At 41.0% G+C, this 18,199-nt stretch overlaps 1 pseudogene; it reads left to right on the top strand.

The window, feature by feature from the left end:
• LOC105524196 overlaps positions 1–10,079 on the top strand; it is a 25,312-nt pseudogene extending 15,233 nt beyond the window's left edge.
• Positions 10,080–18,199: the final 8,120 nt, after the last annotated feature.

Raw genomic sequence — 18,199 nt, 5'->3', positions numbered from 1 at the left:
TATTATACTTAGCATAATGTTTTCGAGGTTCACGTTGTAGTGTATATCACAACATCAATATTGATATGGCTAAACAATATTTTATTGTGTGAATATACCACATGTTGCTTATCTGTTCATCTGTCTATGGATACTTTTGTTATTACTTAATTTTTGAAACGAGTCTTGCTCTGCTGCCCAGGCTGGAGTGCAGATCATAGCATACTGCATCCTTAAACTCCTGGGCTTAAGTGATCCTCATGTCTCGGCCTCCCAAGTGGCTGGCACTATAGGCATGAGCCACTGTGCCTGGCTCAGTAATTACTTTAGCAGATTAAACATGCCAATTAAAAGACATGGATTGGCTGAATGGATTTTTTTTTTTTAAGGATGGATAAAGATACTCCACGGAAATAGGCAAGTTTTTGTTTTAAAGTCTATTTAGTCTGATACAATTATGGCCACCCTACTCTCTTTAGGTTCCTGTTTGCATGAAATAACATTTTTTCACCATTTCACTTTTAGCCTATGTGTGCCCCTTAGATCCAAAATGAGTCTGTTGTAGACAGCACACAGTTAGATCTTGTACAAAATAACTTGGAGGATGCATATATAGGTTATAATTAAAACCCTACAATGCCTGGGCACGGTGGCTCACACCTCTAATCCCAGCACTTTGGGAGGCTGAGGTGGGCGGATCACCCGAGGTCAGGAGTTTGAGACCAGCCTGGCCAACATGGTGAAACCCCGTCTCTACTAAAAATACAATAAAATTAGCCGGGCATGGTGGTGGGCCCCTGTAATCCCAGCTACTTGGGAGGCTGAGGCAGGAGAATCACTTGAACACAGGAGGCAGAGGTTGCAGTGAGCAGAGATCACGCCATTGCACTCCAGCCTAGGTGACAAGAGCAAGACTCCATCTCAAAAAATCCAACCAACCAACCAACAAAAAAACTACTATAGTGAAAGTTTTACTTACTGAAGGGGTGGCCTGCCCCTCCACACCTGTGAGCATTTCTCTTTAGGTGGAACGAGAGACTTGAGGAAAGAAATGAGACACAGAGACAAAGTACAGAGAAAGAAAAAGTGGGCCCAGGGGACCCGCGCCGGCACTGGTCTCTGAATTCCCTCAGTATTTATTGATCATAATCTTTACCATCTTAGAAAAAGGGAAATGGCAGGATAATAGGATCATTGTAGGGAGAAGGTCAGCAGTAAGACATATGAATAAAGATCTCTGTGACATAAGTTTAAGGAAAAGTGCCTTGATATGCATATGTAAACATCTCCATAAACCTTTTTAGTGCATAAAAAGCAGCATTGCTAGCAAGTCCCACCTTTCGCCCTAAGGCAGTTTTCTCCTTTCTCAGTAAACAGAACACACAATCCGGTTTTACACCGAGATGTTCCATTGCCCAGGGACTGGCAGGAGACAGATGCTTTTCTCTATCTCAACTGTCAAGAGGCCTTCTTTTTTCTTATACTAGTCCTCCTCAGCACAGACCCTTCACGGATGTCAGGCTGGGGGACGATCAGGTCTTTCCCTTCCCACGAGGCCATATTTCAGACTATCACATGGGGAGAAACCTTGGACAATACCTAGCTTTCCTAGGCAGAGGTCCCTGCGACCTTTGGCAGTGTACGTGTCCCTGGGTACTTGAGATTAAGAGAATGGTGATGACTTTTCACAAGCATCCTACCTTCAGACACTTGTTTACCAAAGCACACCCTGCACAGCCCAAAATCCTTTAAACCTTGAGTCACCACAGCACATGTCTCTTGCAAGCACAGGGTTGGGGTAGGGTCACAGATTAACAGCATCTCAAATACAGAACAAAATGGAGTCTTTTATGTCTACTTCTTTCTGTATAGACACAGTAACAGTCTGATATCTTTCTTTTCCCCACAACCTACAATAACAGTGCTTGCTTAGACAAGGATGTTCAAACACATATACACAAGAATGCTCAAAATGTATAAGCTTCAATTCTTTCAGAGTGAGCCAAAATAATTTAGGGAAAAAATTATTTTAACTAAAAATTACATAATAAAATTACTAATAATGACAGAAGCATTACAATTACAATCTAAGCACCACGAGGACCATGCTAGAATTTTTTTTTTTTTTTTTTTTTTTTTTTGAGGCAGGCTGTCACTTTGTTACCCAGGCTGGAGTGCAGTGGTGTGATCATGGCTCACTGCAACTTTGAACTTCTGGGCGCAGGCAATTCTCCTATCTCAGCCTCCCAAGTAGCTAGGATTACAGGAGTGTGCCACTATGCTCAGCTAATTTTGTAATTTTTTATTTATTTATTTATTTTTTTTGAGACGGAGTCTCGCTCTGTCACCCAGGCTGGAGTACAGTGGCCGGATCTCAGCTCACTGCAAGCTCTGCCTCCCAGGTTCACACCATTCTCCTGCCTCAGCCTCCAGAGTAGCTGGGACTACAGGCACCCGCCACCTCGCCCGGCTAGTTTTTTTGTAGTTTTTAGTAGAGACGGGGTTTCACCGTGTTAGCCAGGATGGTCTTGATCTCCTGACCTCGTGATCCGCCCGTCTCGGCCTCCCAAAGTGCTGGGATTACAGGCTTGAGCCACCGCGCCCGGCTCCTGGCCTTATTTATCACAGTTTGCTTAGTTTATTTATGAATACACTTACCTATGACCTATAGAAGTCTTAATAAATATTGAAGAACAATTTTACTAGATGCTCCTAATTGTCACTTTATTTATTTATTTATTTTTAGATGGAGTCTGGCTCTGTCACCCAGGCTGGAGGGCAGTGGTGCAATCTCGGCTCACTGCAATCTGTGCAGTAGAGACGGGGTTTCACCATGTTGGTCAGGCTGATCTTGAGCTCCTCACCTCATGATCCGCCTGCCTTGGCCTGTCAAAGTTCTGGGATTATAGGCGAGAACCACCGCACCTGGCCCAGTCTCAGGCATTTCTAGCAATGCAAGAATGGCCTAACACAGCCAGTATCTCTCATCCATGGAGTTGTCTCTGCTTTCCTGAGGGCAATGTTTGTCCTTTAGTGGCAACTTAGTAACTGCTGACTGACCCTGAACTCTCTCTCAGAGCATATGGAATGCCATCAGTTTATCTTCTACATAATTCAAAGTATCACTTCTAAATGTGAAGAAGTAATGGGCCATATTTTCCACTTTGAGCATATGTTGTAAAATGATGAGATAGCTCAGAGTTTGAAATCTTAACCGACTAATGCCTACGATAAGCATTTCCCTAGGAAATTTGTATCTGTATAACACTTTGGTCTAGGAGAAAAATTAAGGAGAAATTGATGTGATTTTGAAAACAAGCCATTCTACAAATTCTATTTTTCAGTTGTTAGCCAACTGAAATAAGGTCTTAAAAACAATATTCTGGGGACAAGCTCTAAAGACCCTCAAAGTACATTGGGATCATATTGTCTGGGCCAACCAAGACAATAATATCTATGCCATCCCAACTGAGTGAGTTTACATATGTGAACCACAGACCTGACTGAAGACAATTCCAAGAGGTTGAGCATTTTACAAAATATTTTATCTCTCTGGAATCTGAAGGTTCCAACATTTAAAAAATTTCATGTTAGATACTCATATATGCCAGTAAATTTGCATTTGTATATGATTTGAACTATGAGATTTTGAACAGATTATTTCAAGAAAGCAATGCACTAGTTCTGAAATTATTCTGATTTTAAATATCATTTGCATTTCTGTAAATGGAAAATTATATAACAAATTCTAGCTCTTTTGACTATCATTAGTATTTGACTAACACTGACTCCCCAAAGCCCTAAAAGAAAATAGCAGGAGTTGAAATTTCAGTTGCATTGGAGAAAATATGTACTTTGTTCCCTTAGAAATAAAGGAGAGCATGTTAGATGACTAGCCATGAAGAAGCTTGTCTCAATATGTTTTCTTTTGAAGCTCTAAGATAAAATAAGAGCTGTGTATATTACTGGGGATGAAAACCATCATGAATAAAAATCTCACACTGAGTGTTGCCAAAATGATACCAGTGTTGGTACAGAATTATATGGACAGGATAAGGGGCATTCATTATCCCAGATACTTCACTTTCCATGCTCAGCAGTGTGAACATGTAAGTGAATTGTAGCTTATTACTTGCAGGTCAATTGATTTCCCACTCGCACATCTCTGGATTCATTTCTAGTGGGTCTCCTCTTAACCAGCTTTTACAGAGCCTCAAAATGCGTATAGCCTGGAGGAGGCCATCAGTGTCTTAATTCACAATCTGGTGTGTGTGTGTGTGTGTGTGTGCATAGAGAGAGAGAGAAAAAAAAAAAAAAAAGAAGAGGAGGAGGACAGAGAGACAGACAGAGAAAGGGAGGGAGAGGAAATTGTTCTTTTTCTCCTACTCCCTCAGAAGAGGGGGCATAGGGCTGTGGGAAAGGTGGAGCCCTCCAGGAGGCTAGAACCCTGCACCACCTGGAAGAGTCAGGAGGGCCCAAGTGTCTTGTCTCCTGAGGGTGTGTGTGTGTACACTACCACCATGTGTCCAGGAGGAGATTCCTGTCCTACAAGGCATTTCTCCTCCAACATTCTTTCTTCCCTGGGTAACCAAGTGAGGTGCTGAAACCCATCCTTTTAATTAACAGAGGTGCTCTGAGAGGCCTGAAGTCTCTTTAGACTGCTGACTCAGACAGACCTGAGGGTGGCTGCATGTTGCTTTTATGAAGCGCTACATGTGATTAGAGTTGCTCTGGGTAGCCCCAGACTATAGGCCTAAATACTGTGAGCCAGGGTTCACTAGGGAAATGAGCAAGGGTTTTGTTTTTTTCTCTGGTGAAGGGAGGAACTCATCAAGTAGCTAGTATGCACTACTTGACTTGATGCAGGGGAAATACAGGAAACCATGAAATTTACATTTATATGACTTTATGAGAAAAGGCAGTTAAACACTGCACTCACATCCACTGAAATGGTTTGCGCACTGGAAGCTCTAACGCATGGAAATTACCTCTCCAACTGTCGTTCCTAACATTGTAAGGCTTGAGAATTCATAAACAAAATGTGATGGCATCTTCCTGAACCACAGTACCCAAGTTGCTTTCCTGTCCATATAAATTCTGGAGGAATTAGATGAAATAGAGTGTAGCTTCTGCTAAAGAAGCTAGAGCATGCTTCTATATGAAGCAACAAAATTTTCTCAAGTTTCGAAAGATAGACTTGTGACATCCAAGATTGGTTGTTATTATTGGTTCTATAGCAATTGTCTTCCTTCTTTGTAGAAACATGTGGAAGATGGTGAAACCCTGTCTCTACTAAAAAAAATACCAAAAAAATCAGCCGGGCATGGTGGTGGGCATCTGTAGTCCCAGGTACTTGGGAGGCTGAGGCAGGAGAATGGCATGAACCTGGGAGGCGGAGCTTGCAGTGAGCTGAGATCCTGCCACTGCACTCCAGCCTGGGCAACAGAGGGAGACTCCATCTCATAAATAAATTTAAAAAAATAAAAAACATTAAAAAAATGTATTTAAGCCATTTGTTGATGTTTTCTAGTCTAATCACCTTTTGTTTGCTTGACAGCATTCTTGGTATGTTGGTGATAAGGTAATACATAAACTCCATCTGTAGCTATCAAAGCTTTAGTACCTCATCCTCCCATCTGAGCTAATGGATGACATTCTTACTAAACAACATTGGCACTTTGTGGCTGGCTTGAAGTCAGATCATTTTCTAAAGATGATGTTAGGAATGTTTGTTTAGCATGTAGCATATAATCAGTTAGAAGCTATTTTCTTAACTGTCTTTTTCTCGTTTGTTTTCTTTCCTTTCTGTATATTCTGTTTTGTCTTTGCCTATTTCTCTGGTTCACAAAGGGTCCCTTCAGTTATAATGTTAGGAGGCCTTCACTGTTGTGGCTTCTTCTGCTTCTCCTTCTTCCTTCTTTCTTCTTCCTCCTCCTTCTCCTCCTCCTGCTTTTCTTTCCTTCCCTCCCTCCCCTGCTCCTTCCCTCCCTCCCTTCCTTCCTCCCTCCCTCTTTTCTTTTTCTGTTTTCTCTTTTCTCCTTTCCTTTCCTTCTCTTTTCTTTCCTTTCCTTTTCCCCTTCCCCTTCCTCTTCCCCTTCCGCTTCCGCTTCCCTTTCCTTCCCTTTTTTTTTCTTGACAGGGTCTAGCTCTGTCTCCCAGGCTACAGTGCAGTGGTGCAATCATGGCTCACTGCAGCCCTGACCTCCTGGGCTCATGCAAACCTACCACCTCAGCCTCCCCAGTAGCTGGGACTACAGGTGCATGCTACCACACCAGGCTAATTTTTGTATTTTTTTGTTCTGGGAAGTAAGGGACCCTGAACGGTGGGACTGGTTGGAGCCATGGCAGAGGAACATAAATAGTGAAGATTTCATCTTAATATGGACACTTATCAGTTCTCAAATAATACTTTTATAATTTCTTATGCCTGTCTTTAATCTCTTAATCCTGTTGTCTTCGTAAGCTGAAGTTGTACGTCACCTCAGGATCACTGTGATAATTGTGTTAACTGTAAAAATTGATTGTAAAATGTGTGTTTGAACAATATGAAATCAGTGCACCTTGAAAAAGAACAGAATAATAGCGATTTTTTATTGAACAAGGGAAGACAGCCATAAGGTCTGACTGCCTGCAGGGTCGGGCAAAAAGAGCCATATTTTCCTTCTTGCAGAAGGCCTATAAATGGACGTGCAAGTAGGAAACATATCGCTAACTTCTTTTCCTAGCAAGGAATACTAATATTAGTACCCTGGGAAAAGAATGCGTTCCTAGGGGGAGGTCTATGAACAGCCACTCTGGGAATGTCTGTCTTGTGCTGTTGAGATAAGGACTGAGATACGCCCTGGTCTCCTGCAGAACCCTCAGGCTTCCTGGGGCTGGGAAAACTCAACCCTGGTAAATTTGTGATCACACTCGTTCTCTGCTCTTGAACCCTGTTTTCTGTTGTTTAAGATGTTTATCAAGACAATATGCGCACCACTGACAATAGACCCTTATCAGTGGTTCTGCTTTTGCCCTTTGCCCTGTGATCTTTGTTGGACCCTTATCAGTGGTTGTGCTTTTGCCCTTTGCCCTGTTCCCTCAGAAGCATGTGATCTTTGTTAGACCCTTATCAGTGATTCTGCTTTTTGCTCTTTGAAGCATGTGATCTTTGTACCTACTCTCTGTTCTTACACCCCCTCCCCTTTTGAAACCCTTAATAAAAACTTGCTTGTCTGAGACTCAGGTGGGCATCACAGTCCTACCAATATGTGATGTCACCCCTGGCGGCCCAGCTGTAAAATTCCTCTCTTTATACTGTCTCTCTTTATTTCTCAGCCAGCCAACACTTATGAAAAATAGAAAGAACCTACGTTGAAATATTGGGGGTGGGTTCTCCATATATATGTATATAAATATATATAGTTATTATATAAATATTATATAAAATATATTATTATTATTATTACTTTAGATTTGAGATTTTGCCATGTAGCACAGGCTGATCTCAAACTCCTGGGCTCAAGCAATCCTCCTGTCTCAGTCTCCCAAAGTGCTGGGATTACAGGCATGAGCCATCTCACTGGGCCCAGCATCTTTCTTGATGCCAGGTTCATTGTCATTGCTATTTGTTTTTCATTTGTTTCAGGGTTTAGACCTTCAACATTATATGGACATTTGCTATCAGTTTTCTTGAAGATGATGGGTTAACTGCCCAAGCAAGTGACACACAAAAACCTAAATCACAAGAATCAGGATAATTTATTATTATTTCTACTCTTTGAGTTTTCATCTTTAGGATTTAAGGTACTATGGTTCTACAGGAGTCAGAGCTTATTCTAAATTCCTCACTTTCAGGCTGGACACGGTGGCTCACACCTGTAATCCCAGCACTTTGGGAGGCCAAAGTGGGCAGATCACTTGAGGTCAGGAGTTCAAGACCAGCCTGGCCAACATGGCGAAACCCCATCTCTCTACTAAAAGTGCAAAACTTAGCTGGGCATGATAGCACATGCCTGTAGTCTCAGCTACTCAAGAGGCCGAGGCACAGGAATTGCTTGAACCTGAGAGGTAGAAATTGCAGTGAGTAGAGATCACACCACTGCACTCCAGCCTGAGTGAAAGAGACTCTATATCAATAATAATAATAATAATATTTCCTCACTTTCTTCATTAAAAATACAAAGCATGTAAAGATTAAAGTTAAATTGGACCAGGAAGCGAATCCCGTGGAGTGAAGGTCACACCACAGCGGACTGACTTCTAAAGACTCTTGGTAAATGAGGAAGAAACCAGGAAGAGGAAGAGGAAAGCAAAGGGGTCAGGGATGGCTCTTCCTCAGGGTCTGTTGACATTCAGGGATGTGGCCATAGAATTCTCTCAGGAGGAGTGGAAATGCCTGAACCCTGCTCAGAGGATTTTATACAGAGATGTGATGTTGAGAATTATAGGAACTTGATCTCCCTGGATATCTCTTCCAAATGCAGGATGAAGAAGTTGTCATCAACAGGGCAAGGCAACACAGAAGTGCTCCACACAGGCGCAGTGCAAAGACATGCAAGTCATCACATTGGAGATTTTTGCTTTCAGGAAATTGAGAAAGATATTCATGACTTTGTGTTTCAGTGGCAAGAAGATAAAAGAAATGGCCATGAAGCACCCATGATAGAAATAAAGAAGTTGATGGTAGTACAGACCGATATGATCAAAGGCATGCTGGAAACAAGCTTATTAAAGATCAGCTTGGATCAAGCTTTCATTCGCATCTGACTGAACTGCACCTATTTCAGCCCAAAGGGAAAATTGGTAATCAAGTTGAGAAGTCTATCAACGATGCTTTCTCAGTTGCAGCATCCCAAAGAATTTCTTGTAGGCCCCAAACCCATATTTCGAATAAGTATGGGAATAATTCCCTCCATTCTTCATTACTCACAAAAAAATGGGAAGTACACATGAGAGAAAAATCTTTCCAATGTAATGAGAGTGGCAAAGCCTTTAATTGTAGCTCACTCTTAAAAAAAATCAGAAAATCCATTTAGGAGAGAAACAATATAAATGTGATGTATGTGGCAAGGTCTTTAATCAGAAGCAATACCTTGCATGCCATAGATGTCACACTGGTGAGAAACCTTACAAGTGTAATAAGTGTGGCAAGACCTTTGGTCACAATTCAGCCCTCTTAGTTCACAAGGCAATTCATACTGGAGAGAAACCTTGCAAGTGTAATGAATGTGGCAAGGTTTTTAATCACAAATTGAACCTTGCGTGTCATCATAGACTTCATACTGTAAAGAAACCTTACAAGTGTAATGAATGTGGCAAGGTTTTTAGGCAACAATCAAACCTTGAATGTCATCATAGGCTTCATACTGGAAAGAAATCTTTCAAGTGTATTAATGTGGCAAGGTTTTTAGGCAACAGTCAAACCTTGCATGTCATCATAGACTTCATACTGGAAAGAAACCTTACAAATGTGAAGAATGTGACAAAGTTTTCAATTTCAAACCACTCCTTGAAATACATAGGAGAGTTCATACTGGAGAGAAACCACAGAAATGTAAGGTTTGTGACAAGGATTTTGGGTGTGATTCACACCTGGCACAACGTACTGGAATTCACACTGGAGAGGAATTGTACAAGTGTAATAAGTGTGACAAAGCCTTTAGTGGGCAGTCAACACTTACCATCAAGCAATCCATGGTGTAGGGAAACTTTACTGATGTGATGATTGTCACAAAGTCTTCAGTAACGCTACAACCATTACAAAACACTGGAGAATCTACAATGAAGAGAGGTCTTACAAGTGTAATAAATGTGGCATATTTTTCAGACATCGTTCATACCTTGCAGTTCATTGGTGATCTCATACAGGAGAGAAACCTTACAAATGTGATGATTGTGGCAAGGTCTTCAGTGAAACTTCATCTTATGCAAAACATAGAATTCATACAGGAGAGAAACCTCACAAATGTGATGATTGTGGCAAAGCCTTTACTTCACATTCACACCACAGTAGATATCAGAGAATCCATAAAGGGCAGAAATATTACAAATGTCATATGTGTGGCAAGGTCCTCAGTCTGAGGTCACTCCTTGCAGAATATCAGAGAATTCATTTTTGAGGTAATAGTTCCAAATGCAATGAGTATAGCAAGGATTAATTGACATTAGAGTCAATTCAGCATTGACTTGAGTTTGAGTTGACTTAAAACATTGAGTTCAAGCATTAATTGACATTAAAGTGTTTATGTTAAGAGGATTGGGCCAGGCACAGTGGCTCATGCCTGTAATCCCAGCATTTGGGAGGCCAAGGTGGGTAGATCACTTGAGGTCAGGACTTTGAGACCAGCCTGGCCAACAGACATGAGCCACTTTTCCCAGCCTGTTTTTTGTTTAACAAAAACTATGGGGATTTTTATGGGTATTGTGTTAAATCTAAATCACATTGGGTTATATAATCATTTAACAATATTACTTTTTCCAAACCATCAACATGGGTTATATCTCTATATATGTTTTTAATCATTTTGATCAATGTTTGTAGATTTCAAGGTAGGAAATTCTCAGCTTTTTACATTGATGCCTAAGTGTTTATTTAAGTTCTGTAGCAAATGGAAGTGTTTTAAAATTTTCATTTAAAATTGTTTATTGTTATATATGGAAATTCAACTAATTTTTGGTGCTGATAATTTATTCTGCAAACACACTGAATGTGTTTATTAGTTCCAGTAGTATTTTGGCTGATTGTGATTTTCTACACAGAATATCATGTCATCTACAAGCAAATATAGTTTTACTTCTTTCTTTCTGATTTGGATGAGTTTTACTTCTTTTGCTATTTAATTACTCTCGCTAGGACAGCCAGTACTTATTGAATAGAAATGGTGAAAGCATTCTTGCGTCATGTGAGATCCTACAGAAAAAGCATTCCATTTTCCCTGCTTGGTTATTTCTATTGTTGAGGTCAATTTCCTTCTCTATCTATTTTGTTTAGGATTTCTATGATGACTGTAAGTTGAATTTTGTGAAATGTTTTTTCTCCATCTATTGAGATGATGTGTTTTCGTCTTTCATTCTCTTCAAGTGGTATATCACATTGATTTGCTTGAATATGTTGAATCATCCTTGCATCCCAGAAGTAAGTGGCACTTGCATATCTACCATCCTTTTATATATCCTTTTGAATACTGTTTTCTAGTACAAGGGGTATTCAAGAAGCTCATAGAAAAATACGTATTATGAGAAAATTGTGCATGAATTCCACACTTTTTGCACCAAAATAAACTGCTACAAATCTGTTATATCTGAACAGACTCTAGTTTGAGGCACTCAGAAGAGTAAGACATGAGTTTGAAAAGAGACGCCATCAAAGCAATATAAAGTCTGCTAAAATTGAAACAAGTGGAAACATCAAATTTACAATGAGACCAGATGCAGTGGCTCAGGCCTATAATTCCAGCACTTTCAGAGGCCAAGGCAGGTGGGTCCCGTGAGCCCAGGGATTCAAGACCAACCTGGGCAAAATGGTGAAACCCTTTCTCTACAAAGAATACAAAAATTAGCTGGGCGTGGTGGCACATGCCTGCAGGGCCAGCTACTGTGGAGTCTGCAGTGGGAGGATGGCCTGAGCCTGGGAGGTCGAGGCTGCAGTGAGCTGTTATCATGCCACTGCACTCCAGTATGGGTGACAGAGCAAGATACTGTCTCAAAAAAAGAATACTTATGGTAAAGTTTGGGTAGAGGAATAATGAAATCATTGATGCTTTATGAAAAGGTTGTGGAGACGATGCCCAAAAGAAATCAACAGTTTGCAAATGGAGAACTCATTTTGAGTTGGGACAAGACAGTGTTGAAAGCGATGCATGGAGTGGCAGGCGGACCATCCACATCAGTTTCACACACACAAAAAATAATCTTGTTCATACCACAATGAAGAGGACTGACAGCTAATAGCAGAAACAAGTCAGGAGTTTGAGAACAGGCTGGTTAACATGGTGAAATCTCGTCTCTACTAAAAATACAAAAATTAGCTGGGTATGGTGGCGGTCACATGTAATCCCAGCTCTTCAGGAGTCTGAGGCCGGAGAATTGCTTGAACCCAGGGGGCGCAGGTTGCAGTGAACCAAGATGGCGCCATTGCACTCCAGCCTGGGCAACAAGAACAAAACTTTGTCTCAAAAGAAAAAAAAAGGTGTCAAGCCCCTTCTCTTTTTTTCTCTGCCATCATGGTGTGTGCTTGACTCTGCTTCTCACCAGATCTTCTCACAAGACTTTCAGGATTAAGCGACTCGTGGCCAAGAAATAAAAGTAAAATCATCCCATTCCCCAGTGGATTCAGATAATAAAATCAGGTACAACTCTAAAAGGAGACGTTGGAGAAGAACTAAGCTGGGTCTATTAGTAATTGCACATGAGATGGCACACATATTTATGTTGTGTGAGCATCATAATCACATTACCATATCAAGCTGAACATTTCACCATTATCTGGACATGTTTTATTGGGAATATATTTTTTCTCTCTGAATCCGTTATGAACACATTGGTTGTCTGGATTCAGTAATAAATATGTGAGACTTTTCATTAAAAAAAAATTAAAGTTAAATTGCCATGCCATTAATGGAGAAAAGGAGCATTTTAACAAGAACAGTTTTCCCCCACCCCACTTCCATCTGATGCCAATCAAAACATACCACTGGCCATTTAGTAAAAACAATTTAATAAACCCCAGAACAAAAGCAGTGTACTTGTACACAGACATACAAATTAATGTGGAAAGAGAAAATGAAAGAATAAAGAAAACTAAACTCTAGTTGTTAGGGTATCCTGGAACTAAATTGTAGTTTTCCAACTGAGAATGTGTCTTTGTCTGTGTAGAACAGTTCTAGATTCAAGTAGCAGGTACTTTTTTTTTTTTGAGATGGAGTTTCATTCTTGTTGCCCAGGTTGGAATGCAACGGCATGATCTCAGCTCACCGCAACCTCTACCTCCCGGGTTCAAGTGATTTTCCTGCCTCAGCCTCCCAAGTAGGTGGGATTACAGGCACGCGCCACCATGCCTGGCTAGAAAGTACTCTTTTTTAAATAGATGCCTTCTTTTCTGCTGCCGAACACATTAGTTGTATCTTCTTCCTCCACTTTCAGCTGTGCAGGTATCTAGTTCATTGATTTGCTGCTTGTCAAAAGCAGATCTGATCTGCCTGACAAACCCTACGCCTCACAATAGGCTCTGGCATTTGAAGACTTGGCTGGGACTAAGATCTGTTTCCAAAGTGGCTCACACATATGCCTGGCAAGCTAGTGCTAGTTGTTAGCAGTACGCTGCAATTCCTTACCACAAGGACCTCTCCATAGGGTTTCTTGAGAGTCTCATGACATGGCAGCTGGCTTCCCCCATTGTGAGTGATCCTGGTCTCAGGTTTTGATACAGAGAAAGGAATTTCTGCTACTATAACTTTTCCTAGCCTATTTCATCACCTCCACCCATTCTTGCCCTTGGGAGGAAGAGGAGTTTCTGGTTGGTAAATTTAGTGGAAGGAATTAAGTATGGTCAGTTAGCTTCTTTGGGCTTATTTTGGAGCAGGTTAATCCTCAGGAGGCAGACATTCTACTCTAATCTATTTTTTGGCCAGACTAAAGGGCCCACTCTTTAGGAGAGTCTTTGACTTGTCCAGCTATTCCAGGAACTGAGTGGGCTGCGTTGAAGGTAAGCCCATGTGGCTGTAGATCTAAAGTCATGATCTCCTATCAGCATTGCCAGTGACATTTTGAGCTCTGCCAATATGATGCTATATCAGTTAGTTCTTAACACTGGAAGAGCAGATGGGACCTCTTCCAACCTGAAAATTTGATGGATGGGAATAAAATTAGATTAATTCAGCAAATAATTTGAAGAATGAAACTGTTCCCCACTGGGTAAATCTGAACATCTTCAAGGCTGAAGATATTACGGTGTTCAATTCTTTTCCATACAGCCTGAGAAGGTACTATCAAGACTTCTTCCAGAGGAGTGTTTGGATAGGGAGAGCACAGGAAATCGGGGGTGGAAATGTAGAGAGAGTGAGTCATTTTTGTTTATCATCCTTGCCCTCAAGTTTTCTCACCTGCTTTGGTTAAATGTCTAGTGGCTACTAATGTGAGAAATACCAACCAGTTAAAATTTTCCTGGCAGACTTCTGACTCCAATCTCTACTTCCTGTTGTAACAACAGATCCTCAACAACAACGATGACTACTATAATAATAGTACTTACTGTTTCTGAGCACCTACCATAAGCCCAACAGCATCCTTTGAACTTTACATACATTGTTTCTGATATTTATATCAGCCCTAAGAGGTAGATATTATTTTCATTTTACAGGTGAGGACAATAAGGCCCAGAGAGATTAAGAAACATGCTGCAGGTGACACAGAGATTGGAACACCTTTCTGTCTGACTCCAAAGCTGGTGCTCTTTTCATTCTGTCACATCTCAACTTTTCAGGGTGGAGAGTGCAGTTAAAGAAGAGGGTGTTTTTGCTTTTTGAGGCTTCTTGACTTCTCCTAGGAGGGTTTCCCAGATAACCCAGAAACTCAGGGGACATTAAGACAGAGGATTCAATTCAGAGATCATCTTACCCTTCCAACAGCCCCATCTCCTGCCCCACTCACTTCCCAGCCACGAAACTGTTATCACATCTAACTCAGAACTGTGCTAAGAGGCCATCTGTTCAGCCAGGAGGTGCCATTATCTTTTATGGTCCTTGAAAATGGTCATTGCCTGAGTAATTGAAACTGCATTTGACAATGGAAGATGAGATTCTGTGTCTCTCAGGGACCATATCTACATTGCTATTTTGTCTTCCTATGGCAAAAGGAACTTGAAACAACTCTAATCTTGAGAGGGAAGAACAGCAATTACCTTAATAGGTGTGGTAGGCAGAACAATGACTTTCCACAGCCATCCATGTCTTTTTCCCTGGGACCTGGGAATATGGTTCCTTATATGGCAAAAGGGACTTTGCAGATGTGATTAAGAGATTTGTATTGGAGGAGATTATTTTGGATTATCTAGTGGGCCCAATATTATCACAAGGGTCCTTAGGAGGGAAGGAAGGAGGCAGGAGAGTCAGAGAAGATGTGACTACAGCAGCAGAGGATTGCTGACTGGGGGTCATAAGCTAAGGAATGCAGGAAGCCTCTAGAAGGTTGAAAAGGCAAGGAAACAGATGCCCCCTAGACCCCTAGAAGCAACACAGCCATGCTGACACCTTTTAGTCCAGTCAGATCCAGTCAGATTTCTGACTTCTAGAACTGTATGTTAATTTGTATTGCTTTAAGGCACTAAATTTGTGGTAATTTGTTACAGTGGCAGCAGGAAATGAATACGCTAAGATACTCTCTACTCTTCTCCACTTAATTATTTATACAATTGGCCATTAAAAATCCTGGCGAGAACCTCTGTGTCTACTAGGGACCTCGCCATCTAGTCTTTTCTTGCAAAGCAAGAGGCATCGGGCATACCAAGTCCGGCATACCATGTTGTTATTGCCTCTTTTCAAAATGGCCTTGTGGAGCAATGAACTTACACAATACTGTTTCATACTGATAAGTAAAGAAACTTTGACAGATCAACACCATTTCTGTGGAGTCAAACACTAGAGGGCTCTGCATAGCCTGTTACTTACTCTGAGATGTAATAAATACAAATCAGCAATAGTACAACTAGTAGATGGCATATGTCCATTTGTGGCTTGTGCTTCTGGAAAACAAGGCATGGCTATCACCACTAGGCAGCTCCCCAGGTTTCCTGAGTCAGCTATTACCAACGGAACTGCTTCAGTGCTAAGGGAAATGAGGTGAAAAAAGTCAATGACTCCCAGTCAAGCTCCAAAGGAAATGGCATAGCTAATGCAAGCTCCTCTGAAGCTGACCCGGTATCTGTCAGTGTTGATGGTTAATGACCCTGGTTGGGGCCCCATTAGAGAGTGGGGTAAACAGCATCTTTGTTTTCAACTGAACACTTTAGAAACTGCCTTGTGGATTAAAGACGTCCACTGACTAAATGCCAGCCAGCAGGATAATGATTTAATTAACCCTCCTACTGAAGCTGGTGGGAACCCAAAGCAGTCATTTCCTGGTAGAAACTCTTACCACAAAACAAATTCAATTGATTTCTGCCCACTCCTCTCATTCTCGGTGGAAATCAGAAAGAGCAAAACAATTCCAGCTGGTTAAACCAAAGATGCCTTCCGGAGGGCTTCAATTTGCCAACACTGCAGGGAGCCAGGATGAGCTGGGATCCAATAAACTCCATGCAGCTTTGGCACAGAGTGTCAGGTCCCTTCTAGATTCTTACACTCCCCTGTGCTCTGGGTTATCTCCTCTATGCACTCTCAGGGGAAGGTTCCCCTCATTGATTAAATGCTGCATTACCCCTTAATGAGTGTTTATGCACTGGTCACATCACTTGCTAAATCAGAAATAAGGCATTCCTGCTTCAAGCACTGGAAATCATCCCAGTAAGTGGCTAATGCTAAGTTTGTCAGGATACCAGAATTTAACATCGAATTAGTCAATCAAATTACCAGAAGGAGATAAAGTGATATTTTGGCATTTCCATTTTACTGATGGGGTTAGAAATCCATGTCCCTCACAACGCATTCCCTGAGCACCTCTGATATGCTGGCACACTTAGAAAAAACTAACTAATCCTATGTTAATGTGTACAATCAGGACCTGAGACCTAAATCTAGGTAGTATCTCAGATCATTCACTGTTTGGGATTCTTTGCATTTCTATTATTTTGTCCGTAGGAAGATGGCAAGATGAACTTATACAAAATTTAATTCTTGGGTGGGCACTCTGCCAGATGTATCATTTGATCTACAGACTAACTTGCTGTCAGTTTGGGTCTTCCAATAAGTAAATGCTGAGATAGAGTCAGGGTTATTGGGGAATAACACTAGTGTCTCTATTTCATTTACTTTGGCTCTGATCTTTGTGATTTCTTTTCTACTGGCAAATTTGGGTTTGGTTTGTTCTTGTTTTTCCGGTTCCTTGAGATGCAACATGAAGTTGTTAATTTTTGATCTTTCTATTTTTTTGATGTAGGCATTTAATGCTATAAGATCCCCTCTTAGCATTGTTTTTGCTGTATCCCAGAGGTTTTGGTATGTTGTGTTTCTGTTTTAACTCATTTCAAAAAAGTTTTAAATTTACATCTTAATTTATTCATCGACTCAGTGATAATTCAGGAACATGTTGTTTAATTTCCAGGTATTTGTATAGTTTCAAGAATTCCTTGTTATTGATTTCTAGTTTTATTTTGCTGTAGCTTGTGAAGATACTTGTTATGATTTTGATTTTTAAAAATATGTTGAGACTTGTTTTGTGGTCTAAAATATTGTCTGTCTTGGAGAACTTTCCACTTGCTGATAAGAACACATATTCTACTGTTGGTGTGCAGATTAGTCTATATCATTCTAAGTCAATTTGGTCAAAAGAACAATTAAGTCCATTTTTTTGTTATTTTTCAGTCTCGATGACCTGACTAGTGCTATGACTGTGGTATTGAAGTCCTCCACTACTGTATTGCTGTCTATCTCTTTCTGTGTGTCTGCTAATATTTGTTTTATGACCCTGGGTGCTTTGGTGTTGGGTGCGTATTAAGATTGTTATATCCTCTTGCTGAATTCATTCCTTTATCATTATATATTGACCTTCTTTGTGTGTTTTTATTAAACTGTTTTTGATTTAAAGTGTGTGTATGTGTGTGTGTGTGTTTTGTTTTGTTTTGAGATAGAGTCTTGCTCCATCACCAAGGCTGGAGTGCAGTGGTACAATCTCGGCTCACTGCAACCTCCGCCTTGTAGGTTTAAGTGATTCTCCTGCCTCAGCTTCCTGAGGAGCTGGGATTACAGGCACCTGCAACCACGCCCAGCTAATTTTTGTATGTTTAATGGAGACATGGTTTCACCATGTTGGCCAGGCTGGTCTTGAACTCCTGACCTCAAGTGATCCATCTGCCTCGGCCTCCCAAAGTGCTGGGATTACAAGTGTAAGCCGCTGTGCCTGGCCCTAAAGTCTGTTTTATGTGATGTAAGTATAGTTATTCCTGCTTGCTTTTGGTGGTGGGTTTATTTATTTATTTAATTTTTTTGACTGAGTCTTGCTCTGTCACCCAGGCAGGAGTGCTCACTGCAACCTCTGCCTCCCAGGTTCAAGCAATTCTCCTGCCTCAGCCTCCTGAGTAGCTGGGATT

This window comes from Colobus angolensis, unplaced genomic scaffold (assembly GCF_000951035.1).
Source record: "Colobus angolensis palliatus isolate OR3802 unplaced genomic scaffold, Cang.pa_1.0 Scaffold49, whole genome shotgun sequence".
Taxonomy (NCBI): Eukaryota; Metazoa; Chordata; class Mammalia; order Primates; family Cercopithecidae; genus Colobus; species Colobus angolensis.
Note: the sequence above shows the minus strand (reverse complement) of the source record. Positions and strands in the feature narration are given on the sequence as shown.